General features: G+C 38.8%; 1 protein-coding gene across 1 annotated transcript in view; it reads right to left on the bottom strand.

The window, feature by feature from the left end:
• The window catches only part of JAK2 (Janus kinase 2), a 100593-nt gene extending 89284 nt beyond the window's left edge, over positions 1-11309 (bottom strand). Inside the window, exons 1-2 of the mRNA XM_012652875.1 lie at positions 10787-11309; positions 10406-10488 (exon numbers count right to left, since the gene is read on the bottom strand). The gene's annotated coding sequence lies outside the window, so the exon portion shown is untranslated. The remainder of the gene's footprint in view (positions 1-10405; positions 10489-10786) is intronic.
• Between the last annotated feature and the right edge of the window lie 8733 nt (positions 11310-20042).

The following is a 20042-nucleotide window of genomic DNA, read 5'->3' as shown; positions in this document are numbered from 1 at the left end:
CATAACTTCTATTCAACATTGTAGTATAAATGCTGGCCAGTGCAATAAGACAAAAAAATGAAATAAAAGGTATAATTAGAAAAGATAAGTAAAACGGTCACTATTCACAGATGACATATCTGTGTATGGAGGGAATTTAAAAGAATCTACCATTTATTAAAGAAAATTTAGCAAAGTTGAAACTGTGCCCCAGAGAGTTAAAGAAACAAGCGACTAGCAGAAATTCTTGAGCCTACAGGAGAGCAGATAAAAAACAACTTACTAAAATGCTAAAACTCCTTCTGCTTATGGGATTAAAAAAAAAAAAAAAAAAAACTGGCTGAAATCAGTTGAAACCAATATGGCCAACTGGAGTCTGCACACAACAAACTTGCTGACATCACTGCCCGAATTTCCACTGCACATTTCATATTAACCCCCTGCCCAAATTTGCACATGCAATCCAAGAGAAAGAATGAAGGCATCACTGTGCATGCCTGAGGACTTTTCCAGACCTTCCCTTTCCTTCCACCAATCACTTACTAATCTCAGAAATCACCTCCTAAAGGGTGGGGAACCTGAGGCCCTAGGGCCGCATGTGGCCCTCTGGATCCTTGAGTGCAACCTTTTGACTGAATCTAAATTATATAGAACAAATCCTTTTAATAAAGGAATTTGTTCTGTGAAGATTGGATTTGGTGGAGGGGCCACACTTGGGGATCTGAAGGGCCACATGTGACTTTGAGGCTGCACTGCCATAATGCCAGCATAGGAAGACAAATTTGAGTTGGACTTCTGTCTCCTTGTATGTCAACATTCAATAAGATTTTTTTTCCTCAAAAACCCAGTGCCATACTATTGGCTTCTATCAGGCAGCAAGCCCCTTCTGCTCAAAAACGAAGTCATAGGATGCAAGATCAACATACAAAAATCAATTGTATTTCTGTATGTCGGAAGAAAACAATTTAAACATGAAGATTTTAAAACAGCATCATTTACCATAGTAACAAAAAAATCAAATAACTAGGAATAAATCTATTGAAATATCTACAATAAAAACCATAAAACATATCTATGAAAAGTAAAGGCTAGCTAAACAAGGGAAGGACAGAAATGTTGATATAAGATATTGATGTAAGAATACAGTAAAGCTCAGTATTGTTCAGATGTCAATTCTTCTCCAAATTGCTCTACGGATTTGAAATAATCCCAATTAAAATCCTGGCAGTTTATTTAGTGGAAATTTATAAACTGATCCTAAAATCTATATGAAAAACAAAAGACTTAGAATAGCCAAAACAAGCTTGAAGCACAAACTAAGAATTTACACTATCAGGCATCGAGATTCACTACAGAGTAATGTCAGGTTGATACTGGCACAAAAATAGACAAATAAGCAAACAGAACGGAATTTAGTAAGAAAAAGAAAAAACCTAGACATTGAAAAGAAAGAAGTAAAACTTTTTATTTGCAAACAACATGATTATGTATCATAGAAAATCCTTAGATTCTACAAAAAAATTACTAGAACTTAATAATTGAATTTACCAGTATCATAGCATACATCACAAAATAAACATAACCAATTGTATTTCTACATACTCTATAAACCATGTGTTTTTGTTTTGTATTTTTGATGTTTTGACCTCTTGAGGCCTTGTTGACCCTGTAGGAATGCCCCTTCCAGAGCTAGCCAATTCCAAGATGTAGGAAAGAACTTGCCCGTGAGGGCACCTTTCATTTGCAAACCAATCAATCCCTTGTCAAGTCCTTACCTGATACATATACACACCCCAACCATCTCCATTATCAAGTTTTTACTTGATATATACACAAATATATCAATACATATATCAAACAAGGAATTGATACCTGCAATACACAAAGAACTCCACAAACTGATTTTTTTAAATCCACTGGAGAAATGACAGACATTAAAAACTTCTACCAAAGTATGCTTTTGTGAGCACATATGGAACCTTTATAAAAATTGGCCGTGATGAAACATATGCTTAAAAATTTAAAAAGAAAAAAAAAAATCTCCCAAAAGTAGGCATAAGTAAGTCTAAAAATTATTTCAAAGTTGGTATAACCGTTCACTGGGAAACAATCTCTGCAATGAATATATATATGCCTTTGATTTTTATGTTATACCTCTCTTTACATTTGAACTTTATTCCTTCAAACTACTTAAACATTTTCAAGTGTTTACAAATACTTTCTAAAAATTATTGCTGTTAGCTCTTCTTCATGCTTTTCTTACTTATCTCATTCCCTCACACATTTGAAGTTGACCTCCCTTCTCATGGCCAGTAACTCAGCTTCAGGGTTTTTTTGGGGGCCCCGTTGACCAAGAGGGGGTCCATTCGGTCATCTGGGGGCTTAAGATTTTATTGAAGGCCAAACTTTTTTTTTTTTGGTTCCATCGTTTCTGAAGTGTTGCAATCACTTAATTACTTACTCAACTACTCAGTCATTTATTTTGTCAGTCACTCATTCATTTGGTCAGTTATTCATTCCATGACTTATTGAAAGGGTCACTCAACTCATTTGGTCAGTCAGTTACTCATTTGATCAGTTGGTTACTCTCTTGGTTGATCACTTACTTAGCTTATTGGCCTGTAGGTCAGTCAGTCACTTTCCTAGAGGGTCACTCAGTGGTCTCTAAGTCACTCGCCCATCTATATACTCAACAGATCAGTGTTTAATCAATCATTAATTAAATAAATCATTAATATAATCATTCAAACACTATTCAATGTCCATTTTGTGCTATGCACAGTATATAATGCTAAGGATATAATGTAAGCCAACAAACATTTTTAATGTCTTCTTAGTATTCTATTGGCTAAACATATCTCATTTTTATCATATCCCTTAAATGTCATTAAAATTTTCTTTTCATTATTTTAAACGGTGTTCCATAGGATTCTTAGACTATTTAGACTACTCTTGCGCTTTTTAAAAGAACAAATTCTTAGATATTCTTGTTATTCTCTTATCCTTGTCAAAACTGGATATTACCAATCTTATTCTTTATCAGTCTGAAAAGGAAAAAACAAGATCTCATTTTAGTTTACTTTTCTCTGATTATTAATTATATTGATGTTTTCATTTCTTTTGTGAAATGCCTATTAATGTTTTGTCCATCTTCTTATTTTTTAAAAAAACTTTGATTATGGTGTTTATAATATTATGCAGTCAAGTTTATCAGTCTTTTATTTCCTTTGTTGCTTTTTGTTTAGACATTAGGTTTAGTAAGGATGTACATATGTGACAGATTTTTTGGTATAGGAATAACTAAAGTGAATGGATTTAAAACATACCAAAGAAGGCTGGTGTGGTGACTCAAGCCTGTAATCCCTAATCCCAGCACTTTGGGAGGCTGAGGTAGGAGGATGGCCTGAGTCCAGGAGTTTAAGGCTGCAGTGAGCTGTGATTGTGCCACTGCACTCCAGCCTGGGTGACAGAGCAAGATCCTATCTCTCAAAAAAAAAAAAAAAAAACGCACACACACACGAAAGAAATTGCTGGAAATGTCCAACATTTTTGATTCCCTCTGTCACTGAGGATCAAAACTTCAAAGTCATCTTTAATTATTATTATTCTCCTCCCATCCTACCTTCTTATTCAGTCTATAATAAAGTCTTGTGACATCTCCCCAACATGATTTATTCCCACTAAGTCCAAGTCTTCATCACTTCAGGATGAGATCATTTTGCAACAGTTCTCCATCACCTCTCTTTCCAATTCATACTATACCTAGCACTGGTGCAACCTTAATTTTCCTAAAATAATTATTTTAGCAAGTTCTTTCCCACTTCAAAAATTTTAAGGCTTTTTGATCAAGAAAACACAGGATAGTTTCAAAGTATAATTTCAGGGTTAAGAAGGGACCTATCTAAACATGATTTAAAAAAACAGAAGTAATAAAGGGATGATTGACAAGAACAACAGAACAAAAATCAAAAATTTTTTGTCATGTATGCATGACAAAAAAAAAAAATCACACTATGAACAGAAACAAAAGGATAAAAAGACAAAAAGACAACCTAGGGAAATATTTACAATTCATCTCACAAACTCTGAGCGATTTTCCTTAGTATAGAAAGAGCTCCCATAAATCAAAGTAAAAGGACAACAATCCAACACAAAAAAGCCATATGTGACAGACCCACAGCTAGTATCATACTGAATGGAAAAAAAGTGACCCGGAATAAGACAAGGATGCCCACTTTCACGACTGTTATTCAATATAGCACTGGAAGTTCTAGCTAGAGCAATCAAACAAGAGAAAGAAATAAAAGGCATCCAAATTGGAAAGGAAGAAGTCAAATTATCGTTTGCAGATGATATGATCTTATATCCAGAGAAACCTAAAGACTCTGCCCAAAAACTATTAGAATAAATAAATTCCGTAAAGTTGCAGGATACAACTTTAAAATCAGTAGCATTTCTATATACCAAGAGTAAACAATCCAAAAAAGAAAGAAAAAAGTAATCCCATTGATGATAGCTACAAATAAAATAAAATACCTAGGAATAAACTTAACCAAAGAAGTGAAAGATCTCTACAATGAAAACTATAAAACATTGATGAAATAAGTTGAAAAAGACACAAACAAATGGAAAGATAATCTAAGCTCATGGATTGGAAGAATCAGTATTGTTAAAATGTCTATACTACCCAAAGCAATCTACAGATTCAATGCAATCCCCATCAAAATATCAATAACATTCTTCACAGAAATAGAAAAAATAATCCTAAAAATTTATGTGGAAGCACAAAAGACCCAGAATAGCCAAAGCCATTCTGAGCAAAAAGAATAAAACTGGAGGAATCATATTAACTGACTTCAACTTACACTATAGAGCTGTAGTAACCAAAAAGCACGGTACTGGCATAGAAACAGACACAGAGACCAATGGAACAGAATAGGTAACCCAGAAATAAATCCACACATCTATAGTGAACTTATATTTGACAAAGGTACCAAGAATATATAGTGGGTAAAGGACAATCTCTTCAATAAATGGTGCTGGGAAAACTGGATATTCATCTGCAGAAGAATGAAACTAGACCCTTACGTCTTATCATATACAAAAATTAAATCAAAACGGATTAAATAAAGACTTAAATCTAAGACCTGAAACTATTAAAAGAAAACATTGGGGAAACACTTCAGGACATTGGTCTGGGCAAGGCCTTCTTGAGTAATGCCCCCAAAGCACAAGCAACCAAAGCAAAACTGGACAAATGGGATCACATCAAGCTAAAAAGCTTCTGCACAACAAAGGAAAGTGAAGACACAGTGCACAGAATGGGAAAAAATATTTGCAAACTCCCAGTCCAACAAGGGATTAATAACTAGACTATATTTGCCAGGAAAAGTGGTTCATGACAAAGGAAAAAAAAAAAAAAAGAAGTAACAGACTATATATAAGGAGCTCCAACAACGCAATAGGAAAAAAAAAATCAAACAATCCAATTAAAAAATGAGCAAAAGATCTAAACACACATTTCTCAAAAGAAGACTACAAATGGCCAACAGATGTATGAAAAAATGCTCAACATCATTAGTCATCAGAGAAATGCAAATGAAAACTACAACAAGACATCATCTCACCCCAATTAAAATAAATTTTCTCAAAAAGACAGGCAATAACGAACGCTGGAAAGGATGTGGAGAAAGGGGAACCCTCATACATTGTTGATGGGAATGTAAATTAATGCAACCGCTATGGAAAACAGTATGGAAGTTTCTCAAAAAACTGAAATATAACTACTATGTGACCCAGCAATGCCAGTGCTGGGTCTATATCCAAAGGATGGGAATTCAGTATATGGAAAAGATACCTGCACTCCCCCGTTTACTGCAGCACTGTTCACGATAGCCAAGATTTGGAATCAACCCAAGTGTCCATCAACAGATGAATGGATAAGAAGTTATGGTACATATACACAATCGAATGTTATATAGCCACGCACACACACACAAAAATGAAATCCTTCCCTTTGCAACAACATGGAGGGAACTGGAGAACATTATGTTAAGTGAAATAAGCCAAGCACAGAAAGACAAACCTCACATGTTCTCACTCCTATGTGGGAGCTAAATATTAAAAACAATTGATCTCATGGAGACAGAGTAGAATGATGATTACCAGAGGCTGGGAAGGGGGATAAAGGAGAATAAAGTGGGAATGGTTAATGGGTGCAAAAATACAATTAGATAGTTAGACAGAATGAACAATATTTGATAGCACAACAAAGTGACTATAATCAACAATAAGTTAGGGAATTCTTTAAAATAACTTAAAAAGCGGAATTGGGATGTTCCTAACACAAAGAAATGATAAATGCCTGAGGTGATGGATACCCCAATTGCCGTAATCTGATTAATTCATGTTGTATGCCTGTATCAAAACATCACGTGTACCCTGTAAATATATATAACTATTATGTACCTATAATTAAAAATTTTAAAAATTATAAAATTAAAAATGTTTTAAAAATTTTAAGTACATTCTTCTCATCCAAGCACTTAAAGCCATCTATAATCTAATTCCAATCTACATTTTTAACTTGATTTCTTACTACTCTGTCACATAAACCTTCATTTCAGTCAAGTTGTCTTATGTACTATTCTCTGAACATATCAGGTGTATTTTGCCTTTGTTTACCTCCTATTCAAGTTCATTCTTTTTATGCAAAAATCAAATACTGCCTAGTTTTGATTCTACCTTCTTCTCTCTGGAGCCTTCTCTGTACATCTCAACTCTAAGTGGTCTTGAGTATCTGTAACTTTATTTATCTTACCTGTTCAATTATACTGTAAGTCCTCAAGGAAAGGAAGCTATTTTAAATTTTTTATATCTCTTTTGGACATAGCAAAGTAACTTTTACGTTGTAGGTATTAAATGTTTGCTGATGGACTAAAATTCCTTTTTAATACACAATCAACATGTATTTATTGAATGCTGCTCATGTGGTCCACACAATGTATGTATTTTTTTTTAACACATTGACTGCCTGCCACATTAGAAAAAAAATTTTTTTCCTTGAGGCCACAGAGTTTTATTAAAACAAACGACCCTTTCTAATTTATTTTTTATTGTTTTCTGAGTTATATGCAATGCAATCTATATTTTTAGAATTAAATTGTCCATATTAATTGTAACAATAAGAGTATCAACAAGTAAGATTTTCACAAACCAACTGCAGGGTTTTGCTTCAAAAGGCCCCAGGCTCAAAACTAGCCTGAGTTAAATACAACTTACATGGCAGTCAATGTGTAATCTTAGGTATGTTCCTCAAAGCATACACAATCAACTTGAAAAGATATGGCTAACACTAGGAAAATGACAAACCACCAAGCATCGCACATAATTAAACTATGTGAAGGATGTTCTAAGACAAAAGAGTTACAGAAATATAAAGAGCAAAAAAGGAGGAGGGAGAACATGAGCAAAAGTTAAAGTATAAAGTAAGCACAGCTTGCTATTGGAAAGTATGGCAATCAGCTTAAAAGACTATAGCAAAGAATACTTGTTCAGAAGCCCTAGACAAAAGACTGAATAAATAGGGCATAAATTGATACTAAGAGTATATTAACAGCCAGGAAAATTTAATAGATGGAAAATAATAAACCACTGAAGATTTGGGGGCAAGGGAATACTACAATAAGGAAAATTAGAGTGACATCTCTATTGAGGATAAATAGAAGGAAGAGACACTGGATTCTGAGAGGTTGATATTACTTTCAATATTCAGGCTCAGGAAATGAGTCCTGAGGTTCAGGTGGTAAAGGAAAGAAAACAGAGACATGAGAGACAAAAGAAATATGCACATGTTGAATAGGCTAATAAAAGGTAAATGAAAGAGGTAGTTTAAAGATGATGCCTAATTTAAAGCTTACATGATCAGGAGAGAAAGAAATTAAGGGATATAAAATGATGCTTTTCATTTGGAGCAAGCTGAGTTTAAGGAGAGGATCAGAAACAAGAGCAGAAGACCAGCATTGGAAAAACCAGGAAGTCAGTGGAATGACAAGTAAGATTAGTTTTAAAATGAAAGAACTGGACAGAAATTATAAAGATACTAAATAGGAGAAGAAATAATATATTAAACCATGATCAGTTGATACCGGCTTTGTATGAATAATTTCATCAGAAAAGCAACCAAAAGCTAAGGCAGAAGTTCCCAAACTGCCTCCATATGCAGAAGCCCTCAGAGTGTTAGCAATTTTTTCATGACACCTCTAGGCCAAAAGAAATACTTAAGTAGGCAGGTTCAAATAACTTAGTAAGTATTAACCTCCTTACAACTTAGTGTCTGTTGGACACTGTACAACTTATCAAATCTTGGAATCAAACTGGATACTACCACACCTCATTTCCTGTTCCACATACATTTTCACATAGTAGTTGCTTTTTAGCAGAGCAACCTCTGAAGATGCAGCTTTACAAAGATATGATATTGTAGAAAGGGATGTAGGTATCTCATGTGAAAACCATAAACTACCTCAAACTAATAGTTTAAGCCCAAGGGGCTCTGGGCACCTCAGCACACAGTTTAGGAAACTGGAAGCTAAGAGAAGGAGCCTAAAAAGGGAAGAAAAGAGTAATGGGGGAGGAGCAAAACAAAGTTCTTAGCACAGTTAACCACAAGAGGGCAGCACAATGAGGGTTCAAGGAGATAGAAAGGCTGTAAGACCCTTTAGCCAGTTCAAGACCTAAAAGTCCTTTTTCTCCCTATACTAAATAGGAAGAAACATTGGTCACTGGCAGATCACCTTATGTGGAGTCATTCTGCCCTTCTCTAAATCTCTTCTGCCTTCCCAGCCATAACAGGCAAGACTTTTATAAGAGCCAAGCAGTTTACTACTTTGCATGCATCTTATGCAATCCTCACAATGATCTTACAAGAAAAGTAAGGTTCAAAGAGATTTTATATAATACAACTCTTAGATGGCAAGAACATCAGGATTCAAACCCAGATCTCACTCCAAAGCCAATGTTCTTTTCTATTCTGTCTCAAAAGCATCACACTTTTGAGCAATAGCCAGGTGTAGAGAAAAGATATCATGTTCCCTTACCATACGTAAGACACATGTCTCAAATCACTATAGGCACTAAAGAAACAAGCTATTCCTTAACCAGTCCCTAAAACATACTATAAACTGCAAATACAGCACATTCAGTTAGAGCAAAAACAAGCATGATGTGTTCATCTAGCCAGCCAGTATTGCAGCTTTCCTGTACAGGTGAATACATGTACTATTAAGGCAAATGCTATACACATCTAGTTTGTAGATAGGTTTGTTACACACCAATAGATAAGTGCACATACAAGCAAGTGATTCTGAAACTTAAAGTGGTTAAAAAGTGATGTAGATGGGGGAAGGGAGGCCAAAAGTTGATTATTCATCTCCAAATCTCTTAGGTGTTATGTCAGAGTACAGATTGAGCATCCCTAATCCGAAAATCAAAAAGCTGAAATGCTCCAAAATCTGAAACTTTTTGAGCACCAAAATGACACCACAGTGGAAAATTCCACACATAAGTACTTAATACAAACTTTGTTTCATGCACATTAAAAATACTGTATAAAATTATTTTCAGGCTATGTGTATAAGATGTATATGAAATAAATGAATTTTCTGTTTAGACTTGGGTTCCATCCCCAAGATATCTCATTATGTATATGGAAACAATCCAAAATCCGAAAAAATGCAAAATACTTCTGGTCCCAGCCATTTCGGATAAGAGATACTCATCCTGTATTTGCCGTAGCCCAACAACTCACTTGTACAAACCTATTATGAAACCAAAAGCAATCATCATCCCCCTATTCCGACTACTAGTTTCCTTCTTCACATTTCGCCCTCCCTCTATGACATACTCAGCCACTCCTACCCTTTCATTCAGAGAAAAAGAGTTTCTCCAGACATTAATAATCACCGGAAAGCAAACTGGGTAAATTCAACTGACACAGCAAGCTTAGGCAGATAAAACCATCCAGGAAGCATTCAATGTGGCAGCAGAAACCCCAGCAAGAACAGCTAACGTGTTTTCTCAAAAGGTATCTCTTATTACTTGGAAACATTTCTCTTTGAAAGATTTAAGAATCTCTGGCCTCTTGAGGAGAACGGGTAACGGACAACGCTTTACTTTGCTCTGCATAGCCATGTTATTTGTAAAATCCACGAGAAATGTTTCTGAAAGGATCCAAGAGCAACAATAAACACCCAAAATTACTCTCTGACCAAGACTGAAAGTTCAGCCCTGCCATTTTCAGAGAAGTAAGCAACAATGAGCCCTGCCTGTCTACACACGCTTCCAAGCTTCCTACGCACGCACTCAGCTCGCGACACCCTTGCCTTTACCGCCACGATAAAGGGCAGCAGCCCGATCGCGTACCCACCGTCGCGGGAGGGGGAGGAAGGGCCTCTTTTTCGGCAGAAGACAAACAATTCACATCTTGTCCCCGTTGCCTGCTTCCGAAACCTAAAAAAAGCAGCAGCAGTTACCACCGCAGAAATCCAAGGGAAATAGATGCTCATTTCTAGGCTGTTAAAACGACTAGAAAATTTTTAACAGGCATAAGGGGGTGGGGGATTATACGGCACACATAGATGCAAACATCAACAGCAAGACATTCGTTCTAGGTACTGTCTTAAACAGGAAGATTTTCTAGCTGAAAAGTTTACTGCCACTAGCAGAGGGAAGGCGGGATTGGGAGGTGGCAAGGGTGTAGGGACAACTGCTGCCCCCCACCCGGAGGCCAGGCAGCGACAAAACCCACCTGCTGCACTGATCAGGCGACGAGGGAGCACCCTCAAGCACGCAGGAGCTGTTCCTATCCGGCTCCGGCGGGCCAAGGTCCGCGAAGCCCCGGAGCGGACCCGGGTCCGAGCGTCCGCCAGGCTGGGCCCTCGGGGGCCCTCCCGTGCGGGCTGGGCTCCCACTCACATCCCTTGGTGGCGAGGACCAGGCCTCTCCTGGCGCGGCGGCAGCCCTCCGCCCTGACGCGCACCGCAAGTCCGAGGCCAGGGGCCCGAGGGGCCGGGGGGCCCAGGCGGCGGCGCGAACTCGCGAGCAAGCCGGGTGCCGGCCCAGCCTGTCAGCGCCCAGGGAGGCCGTTAGCGGCGGCCGCTGCTGCCCCCTTCTGCTCCTCTTCCTTTCTCCTTCCTGCAGCCCACACCACTCCCACTTCGGGCAGCCGGGAAGCCCGTCACAGCCGTTGTCTCCACCCTCTCCCGGGCCACACGGTCTTCTCAGCGCCGCAGGCGACACCGGCTCGAGCGCCCTATTTGCGTCCGACTCAGCCTCGGGGTTGGCCTACGGTCGGGCGGCCTGTAGAGGCAGGACACAGCTGGGCGTGCACTGGGGCCACAGCCGGGCGCGCGTCCCCGCACTGCGCGTGCGCCGCACAGCGCGCGCAGCGGAGCTAGCCGGGGTTGGCCACGCAGGGCGGTGGCCTCGCGGGAGGCCGGCGGGCTCGCTTGGAGATTCCCCGGACTGCCCCGCGGGCTTGAGCGCGCAGGGAAGTTGAGGTGGCCGCTGCTCGCTAAGCGCTGGGGCCCCGTAGAGGCTAGGTACCGACGCTGGGCCCGGACTGCCCCAGATGGGCGTGTGTGTGGCCGCCGCCTGCCGGGGAAGCGGCTGGGAATGAGTCAGCCTGGCCAGCGCCCTTTGCGCGCAGCCTGGCACCGGGGGAGGCCGGGCTGCCTCCGCACGGAGACTCCCCTCCCGCACACTGTTGTCTCCTTTCTGCTTTCGCTTCCACATTCCGGGTACTGCAGAGCTGTGCTTCCCCAATCCAGGCTGCTAGGCCGCGGGGAAGTGGCGCCGGAGGCCGAGGCAACACGCTGACACGCACTGTTTGGAAGCAAGGCAATCCCGAGCGCCTGACTCCAATCAGGCACCTCTGCTGGAAAGGGGTGAGGGTGAGACGAAGCGCCCAGCTGCCAGCGGGTTGGCAACGAGGCCTGCCTAATGAGGAGAAACGATTTCCACCATTCCCAAAAGCCTCATTTATTTACTCAGTTATTTACTAAGCGCCTACTAGGTGCCAGGCTGTAGGCCCCCCAAGGATACCAGGTGAACACAACTCACATACCCCTTGCCCTAGAAGCGACAAAAGTTTGAAATGCATAATGTGCTGGGTGTGTAATTGCCACTAAGCAAATGCATGATTTTATGCTGCCATGTACATAATACAAAGAAAAGAAGTAGAAAGTGAGGAGGGGGTATGCTATTTTAGGGTGGCCAGGAAAGATGGCCTAGAGTAAATGACATTTGAGCGGAGATCTGAAGGATGAGAATGAAGCAGTCCTGTAACTGGGAAAAGAGTTTCAGGCAGAGTCTCCCAAAGACAAAGATCCTGAGAATGGGGATATGTTTGGCAAGTTCAAGGACCAGGAAAGAAGTCACTGTGGCTGGAAGACAGCGAAGGAGGGGGTAGTCAGTGGTAAGAAGTGGGGCCAAAGAAGTAGCCTGGAGCCAGACTATGTAGGACCTATTTCCCTTATGAGCCCTCTCTCTGTCAACCTAAATGAAGTGATGCGTTCATAGCTCCTGTTTCCCCCTACGCAATTGATGCTGCTATTCAGGTGTGTCTTGTACTTAATGGTTTCTTTAAATAAACCTCATCGAAGAAACTCCTGCATTTCTTCTTACATTCGAGCCATTGCAAAAGGTCTTTGAGCAAATGATAGCAGGATAGGAATTAACTTGAATTCACACTGACTCCTTTAAAATAAATAATAAACTAGAGCCATGGTTTTCTCATAAGAGGGAGGCATTTACAGGGAAATTGCATTCCTATGGCTGCTGTCTTACAGGCAAAATATGCTGGAGAGTCCTTTTTCTTTATTTAAGAAATTAGAAATAGGAGTTGTGACTCAATGGCAAATGTAAAATCTGCTTAGACTATTAAGGCTGCAATTACAAACAGCAACCACCGTAAGAGTTTTCTTTTCCTGCAAACAAAAGCTGTTACAAGGGTAGAAGCTAGAACACAGACCCGTACAAAGAAGTGCTGAAGGTGGCCTTAATGTCATGGTTAAATGAAAAGTATCAGAACTGTGGCAATGGAAACATCTTTTGTGGGGAAAAAAGATGCCTGTTTTAGAAATCTGAAACAGTGCAGTTACGTTCATTATGATAAGTGATGTCTCTACATTTTGCAATGATGTGTTTATTCAGCTAGGCCTGGTATCTGTTACTGTCCATGGCCTGTTTGCAGGGAGAAGCCATTTGGAACTAGTGAATATTGAGGATTTTTTTGTGGGAGGAGGATTTTTTTTAATATTAGAGATTTGGGTTTGGAAGACAAGGTGGATAAGGGAAATATATTATTCATAAGCTTTTAGGATTGAGAAATCCTCTAGCTACCCACATGGAAAGATGAAGTGACTTGCTTAGTGTCGTTCAGAAAGTGAAAGCCTCTCTCCTCGCTAATATATGATTTTAAGCCAGTGCCACTCTGGATTATTGAGCTTTTTTCACACTGTGTTTTAGAGAACTTCTGAACTCTCTACCAGTTTCTGGTAGTGGCATAGCTAGAAATTTGCTCCGCATGGAAAACATTTCAGAAAGCTTCCCCTATTATTTGATAATGATAAAAGAATTCCAAGGAATTTGACCAAGTCTTTTATGACATTCTTTTGGGAAATATGAAGAAATAAGAAATGTAAGCTGGATAGTAACACATTTATATTCAAAACTGAGTGTATGACCAAATCCAAAGGTAAAAATTAACAGCTAGCTGTCAACTGTGGAGCTACACATATGGTGTTGTGAGTGTCTGTCCCTCCCCGTCGTAGGAGCGTGGCAGCAGTGGTTCTTGGCTGCCATGCCCCAAACCTGCCCCCACAACAAGACTGACTCAGTAAGTGTGAGTTAGGGTCTTGGCATTTAAAAAAAAGAAAAAAAGTTTAGGTAGTTTTGATGCAAAGCCAAGTTTGAAAATCCATGGCCAAGGGTTTAAGAACTTAAGCTGGAGAGTCCAGCCAACACAGGTTTCAATGACAGCTTTTGCCAAGGAAGTTTTAGATTTTCAAAACCTCCATTTCCTCGTCAGTATAATGAGCATAGTAATAGCTCCCTTGAAGAGAGATTTTGGAGATTAGATGAAAAAGTAGTTTTAAACCCTTCGTACAGTTATTAAATGCCCATGATGGATGCAGCATGGCCGATTTACAGATATCACCAAGCTGGGAGGTATAAGAGATATGTTGGATTTTATCAGTAATCCTGAAGCATTTGTCACAATTTACGGCATTATGCAGAACTGTATGGGCTAGAATGATAAGGGCTGAGTTGTAATAGAGATAAATGCAAAGATCTGTATTTGGATTTTTAAAATAAAACTATATCATTAAATGATGAGACAATGAAAAAATCATTCTTAAGGGGAGCATAAATGTGAGTGCAAAGATACAGGAAAGTCCTTGGAAGAGGAAACAGGCTCAGGAGAAGGCCTGGGGATTGATCCGGGAGTTAGCTTCTTTCCAAAACAGGGAAGATGTACTTTTCTGAAGGCAGAAAGAAAATAGTAGCTATGGAGAGACGCTTATTTATTCCAGGTCTAGGATTATAAACCCAAAGACAAAGGCCAGCAGATATTAATGAAGTAGACAGACAAGTAAGCAATGTTTTTTAATTGAAATCATCTAGATATTTTAGGACCTTTTTTTTTTAAATTTGATTGGCTGTGGCCAAGAAATTTTCCAAAACCTCCTCTGTACTTTATTACATTCTTGTCTCTACATCAATCCTCTCATCCTTTCTTACAGTCACACACACACACAATAGTTCCTGGTGAACTGGTCCCTTATTCCCTTAAGATAACCAGATAAGTTAAACCAAAACAGTTTTCCCCTCTGTAAACCAGTAACTAATTACCTCTTGTGAGTGGGGATAGTTATTTGGCAAAATATGCAAAATGTCAATTATAACTATGCTCTACTTTTTTTTAAAAAAATTTAACTTAAAAACTGTTAGACATATAATTGCCTATTCACTAAAAATATTTTTCTCTGTAAAAGGATTCATACCAACATTCACTCTTGGAAAGAGAAATTTCCCTAGCATAATTGTTAGTTCACAAAGCATTAATTCCCAAGTCCTAATTTAGATTAAGGATTCTGCCCTCTTTGAGAACTGTCCTCTTCACCCAGAGTAGCCGGCCTCCAGCACCTGTGTCATAGTTTGTGCCCCGCCCCCACCCCCACCCCCTTGATCAGGTCGAGCTGAGCCAGTCAGAGTCTCCCTCCTGGGGAATTTGGAATTGGGATTCAAACACAGCAGATCAGACTTTTAAGTTCACTTGAAATGAAGTTACCCATGATCTAAAGTTAAGGCTGCCATTGTGAATTTGCCGTTTTTATTCTTGCACAGAAAGCTGATTTGCTGTAGGAGGAAAGAATGACACAGACAGAAGAGAAGAGAAAGCAAGAGCGTGCTATGGATCCCCACAGCTTTTCAGTTTCCTCTTCCTTATAAGGCCCAGCAAAACTTCCTGTATTTGTTATCTTGAAAATACTTCCTTATGACAAATTTCTCCTTTTTGCTTAAGCTAGATCCTAGTAGTGTCAAAGTACTGGTATCTGAAATAACCTGGAGTAAGACAGATACCAGAGTACTAATGAGAAGATAAGAAAAAATACTCTTTCAAATTACAACATGGAAAATGTGTGGGTTTTTTTAAAATACAATTCAATCACAAATTTTGGAAGTCTATCTTCAACCATAAAGACAAGCAGAACTGTATAAGTATTAGTCACAATCTGAGATATTACATGCAACCCAAAGGTTAGCAGAAGATACACTATCCTTGAGTATGATGGATATTTCCTGCAGGGAAATTTTCCTCACCCACGCCTCCTCCTCTAAACCATCACACCCCTCACTGTTCTCTTTTCTCACTTGCTTCACTCTATTTTCTCTGTAACATAATACTTTTGTGAATTTTTCTAAGCTGGGGCTATAGTAACTGCTGTGGTCACTCCACTCGTAGCTACACTACTGACCAAAGAAAAATCTGGTTTGATATTAAAGTATCATGCTGATGTGTTGGAACACTGTGTATTTGTTTCACCTACAAAATACATACCTGGACCAGATGCTATGTGAAACAGTTCTCAGTTTTAACTTCTACTCCTGCCTGGCTACCAACCCCCAAATGTCCATAATTTGTCCTTAATTAGACCCTTTTTTCCTCTTCCTCTTCTTTTTCCCTTAATGCCTTCTCTTTATGAGGTTTGAGGCTGTACCTCTTTATATCATGAGAGTGGTCAAAGGGAAAGTAGGTGTTTCCTCCTAGAAGAGGCAGCTGGTGTTAAGAGAACACCTTATTAGGGTGGTCTTACTTTATCCACACTTCTTTCCTCTCAGTTTCTTCTAGACCTAAGTAAGATCCATCCCAATGGCCTAGACCTGAATTTGTTTACCTGAAATTTGCTTTCTTAAAAAAAAAGACACCTATGTCATTCTGGGCCATTATTGAGATTATTGTAATTGAATGACTATAAAGTGCTTTAAAGCCCACTGAATCAAAGTCATACATGTTAAATAACTGTTATTAATTACTTACCAGATTACAACCCATCTATTATAGATCGAATTGTGTCCCTCAATAAGATATACTGAAGTCCTAAGCACCGGTACTTGCGAATGTGACCTTATTTAGAAATAGGGTCTTTGCAGATGTAATCAAGTTAAAATGAGTCATTATGTTACGAAACCCAAAGGGTTTGCGTCTAAGTCCTGTTACTCACTGCACTAAGAACCAGTTATTGAGACTATGAGAATTGTCAAGGAAGAAAGGAATTTTAATGCAAAAGATATCAGGACATTCTTACTGGGGTGTGGATACTTGCATGTACAATCTTACCTCGGGAGAAATAATCTCAAAACTGTCTCCCTGGCCGACTAAATGCAGGGGCTTTTATAGTGGCTGCGGAATGCAGGTCAACTAGCATGGCATTTGGAGTCATGGGGTCTTTAGGTGGTCTGGTTCAAGAATCAGCTGTTGGTGATAGATGGTGAGTCCTGTGGAGAAGCTAGTTAAGACCGGTTGTTAGGCTTGACTGGTAAAGTCTGGGGGAACAAAAGATTACTTAGAGAAGTGGTCATTTTGCAAGGTCAATTACAATTAAGGTGGGCCCTAATCTAGTATGACTGGTGTCCTTCCTGGAAGAGAAGACAGAGACACACAGGGAGAAAACAGTCATGTGAAGCGGAGGCAGAGATCGAGTGATGCATCTGTAGCTGTGGAACGCCTCGGGTTACCAGAAGCTGGAAGAGGTGGTGAAGAAATCCCCCAGACAGGCTTCAGAGGGAGCATGGCCCGGCCAACAGCTTGATTTTGGAAGTTTAGCCTACAAACTGTGAAGGAATAAATTTCTGTTGGCTTGAGCCCCCCACTTTGTGGTACTTCGCTACAGCAGTCTAGGAAACTAATACACCACCCCACATTCCTCAAACAGAAACAAGAAAAGCCTTGAGAATAACTTTCTCTTCTCCCATCCACATCTAATGCTGTCTCCCACTGAACCTTGAGGCAACTGTCCCTTTGGAGGAGAAAAACACTGTTTCTTTGCTTTCTCCTTTCGTGTGATGGTGCTTCTGTTTGTTTACTTGTGTGCTGTTATCTCTACCTGTTATATGTCAAGCTTAAAATGATTTAACAGTCTTAAAGCAAACTCCTTTGGCTACGTGCTACTCTACTGCTACAAGAATTTTAGTGTCATGTGCTTTCCACTCAGATACCGATTCAGCTCTTTTACTACTCACAGGAAATGTTCTGGGAATCAACAGCATTACAAGTAACAAAATTTTTAGTAAGAATGATGACTTTGGAAATTTTTTAAGACAATTGCCAATTACTAGCATAGACATGTTTTAAGACTCATGAATTTAGGGTTTCATTCCTGTGAATAAAAAAAAAAAAGACTCATGAAAACTTACTGCTGTATATTTTAGCAACTATTATCATTAGCAAAGGGCTTTTAAGTATGTCTGTTGAGAAAACTGCTTTTTTCTTTTTTAATTTCACAAACATTAATGCATACTAATTGTGGAAAATCCAGACAATATAGAGGATAAAGTGTACGAAGCAAAAATTCTTCTAACCCCTTTTCTAGCCCTCTTCACTTTCCAGGGGCAACCATCGATGACTGTGTGAGGTGTAATCTTTCAAACTTAACTTTTCCCATGCACTTTCCTACATATTACCTTTAGAATTTTGAGCTCTATAAACAAAATGGATAATTCTACACGTTTTTGTTACCATTTTTTCACTTAACTCATCTTGAAGATCTTTCATCTCAACATGTATTGCTTTCCCTCATTCTTTTTGACTCTTACGCACTGTCAATAAAATAGGTGACTAACAATTTATTAAATAATTCCATTTATGAACATTTAGGTTTTTAATTTTTCACAATTACATAGTGCTATATTTGAACATCATTGTACATATATTTCATGGGCACAAAAGTATTTCCTAGGATAGACACACAGACTCTCTGGACCAAAGGAAATATAAATTAAAAATTTGTTGGCTAATGCCAAATCAACTTCCAAAAATCCCAGAGTAGTATATCAATGCCTATTTTTCCATAATCTCACTAACTCTAGATATTATTATGATCTTTAATTTTAGGTAATTTCAATTTGAAATCACATTCATTTCAATAGTGCAACAAATATTTATTAAACATCTCTTATGTGATGATGGGTACTCTGCAATTGTTAGATACTCATTAGTATGTTATACAGCTGCTATTCTACCTATTCTTGACTCCATTATTTGTCTTTAATACATTTTAAAGTAGACACAATAATATTAGATTATAATATCTACCAGCCATATTGATCAATCAAGTAATTATTCAATCACATTCAAATATACTTTTGAATGGTACAGCTTCCCTGTTCCATTTTTATTACAGAAGAAAATGATTCCTTTGAGAAAATACTGGTGAAGTACAAAGACCAGAGATTATTACTAGCTGGGGAGACTTTGATCAGTTATTTAAGCTTTCTGAACTTCTGTTTCCTAGTCCCCACAAGGACAATATAGGGGTACTTAATCTTTTAGGACTGATGTGGCGTTATAATGAGATAACATGTAGAAAAAACTCAACAAGTTCCTGATAACAATAATATGTAATGTCAGAGTGTGCACAACACCCCAGGCATTGTTCAAGGGCTTGATATGTATTAAATCATTTGAGCTTCACCACAACACTATGAGGTGGTTACTTGCATTATCTTCATTTTAAAAGTAAGAAACTGAGGCACAAAAGAATAACTTTCCCAGCATCTCCCAGAAATCCTGCTGGGCCAAGACTGAACCCCAGAGGGACTGGCTGCACAACTAACTCTCCTAACAACCATACCCTACAGTCTCCTCAATAGACAAGCAAGCAATAAATATTATTTCCTTTACTCTTCTTGTTTGTAGCAGAGCCTATCTAAATATGCATCCCTACCTGCAGAATTTTAAATATGGTGATGGAAAATGATTCATTAAATTCATAACCTTTATATTAACATATAAGGAATCAGGTAACATTATGCATGTATAATGTATAACAAACGCATCTACCTGTAGATAGATTTCTTGTTTGCTGGAACAGCTCCCAGATGCTACATTGTAGAGGAGCAGCTCTCAAAATGTAGTCCATGGACCAGCAGCATCAGTTTTACCTGCGAACTTATTAGAAATGTAAATTCTTGAGCCCCAATCCAGACCTCCTGTAGCAGAAACTCTGGAGGTAAGGCCCAACTATTAATATTTGTGTTTTAAAAAGACTTCCTGATGATTCTGATGCTTGCTGAGTTTAACAAGCATCTGCAACATTTAAGAACCACTATTGCAGAAAATATATGTAATGAATGAAGTAAAAGAAAACAAATAAGCCAAAGAACTTAAGGTGACTTTCATAATAAATGAGCAATGGCAGGGGGCGGGGGTGGCGGCACAGAGGAAATGGGAGGTGAGCAATGAAATGCAAGTGAGGCACAGATGTAGTAGTACCTGACTT

Source organism: Propithecus coquereli, unplaced genomic scaffold (genome assembly GCF_000956105.1).
Source record: "Propithecus coquereli isolate 6110/MARCELLA unplaced genomic scaffold, Pcoq_1.0 Scaffold403, whole genome shotgun sequence".
In the NCBI taxonomy this organism is placed as follows: Eukaryota; Metazoa; Chordata; class Mammalia; order Primates; family Indriidae; genus Propithecus; species Propithecus coquereli.
The sequence above is the reverse complement of the archived record's forward strand: the minus strand, read 5'-3'. Positions and strand labels throughout refer to the sequence as shown.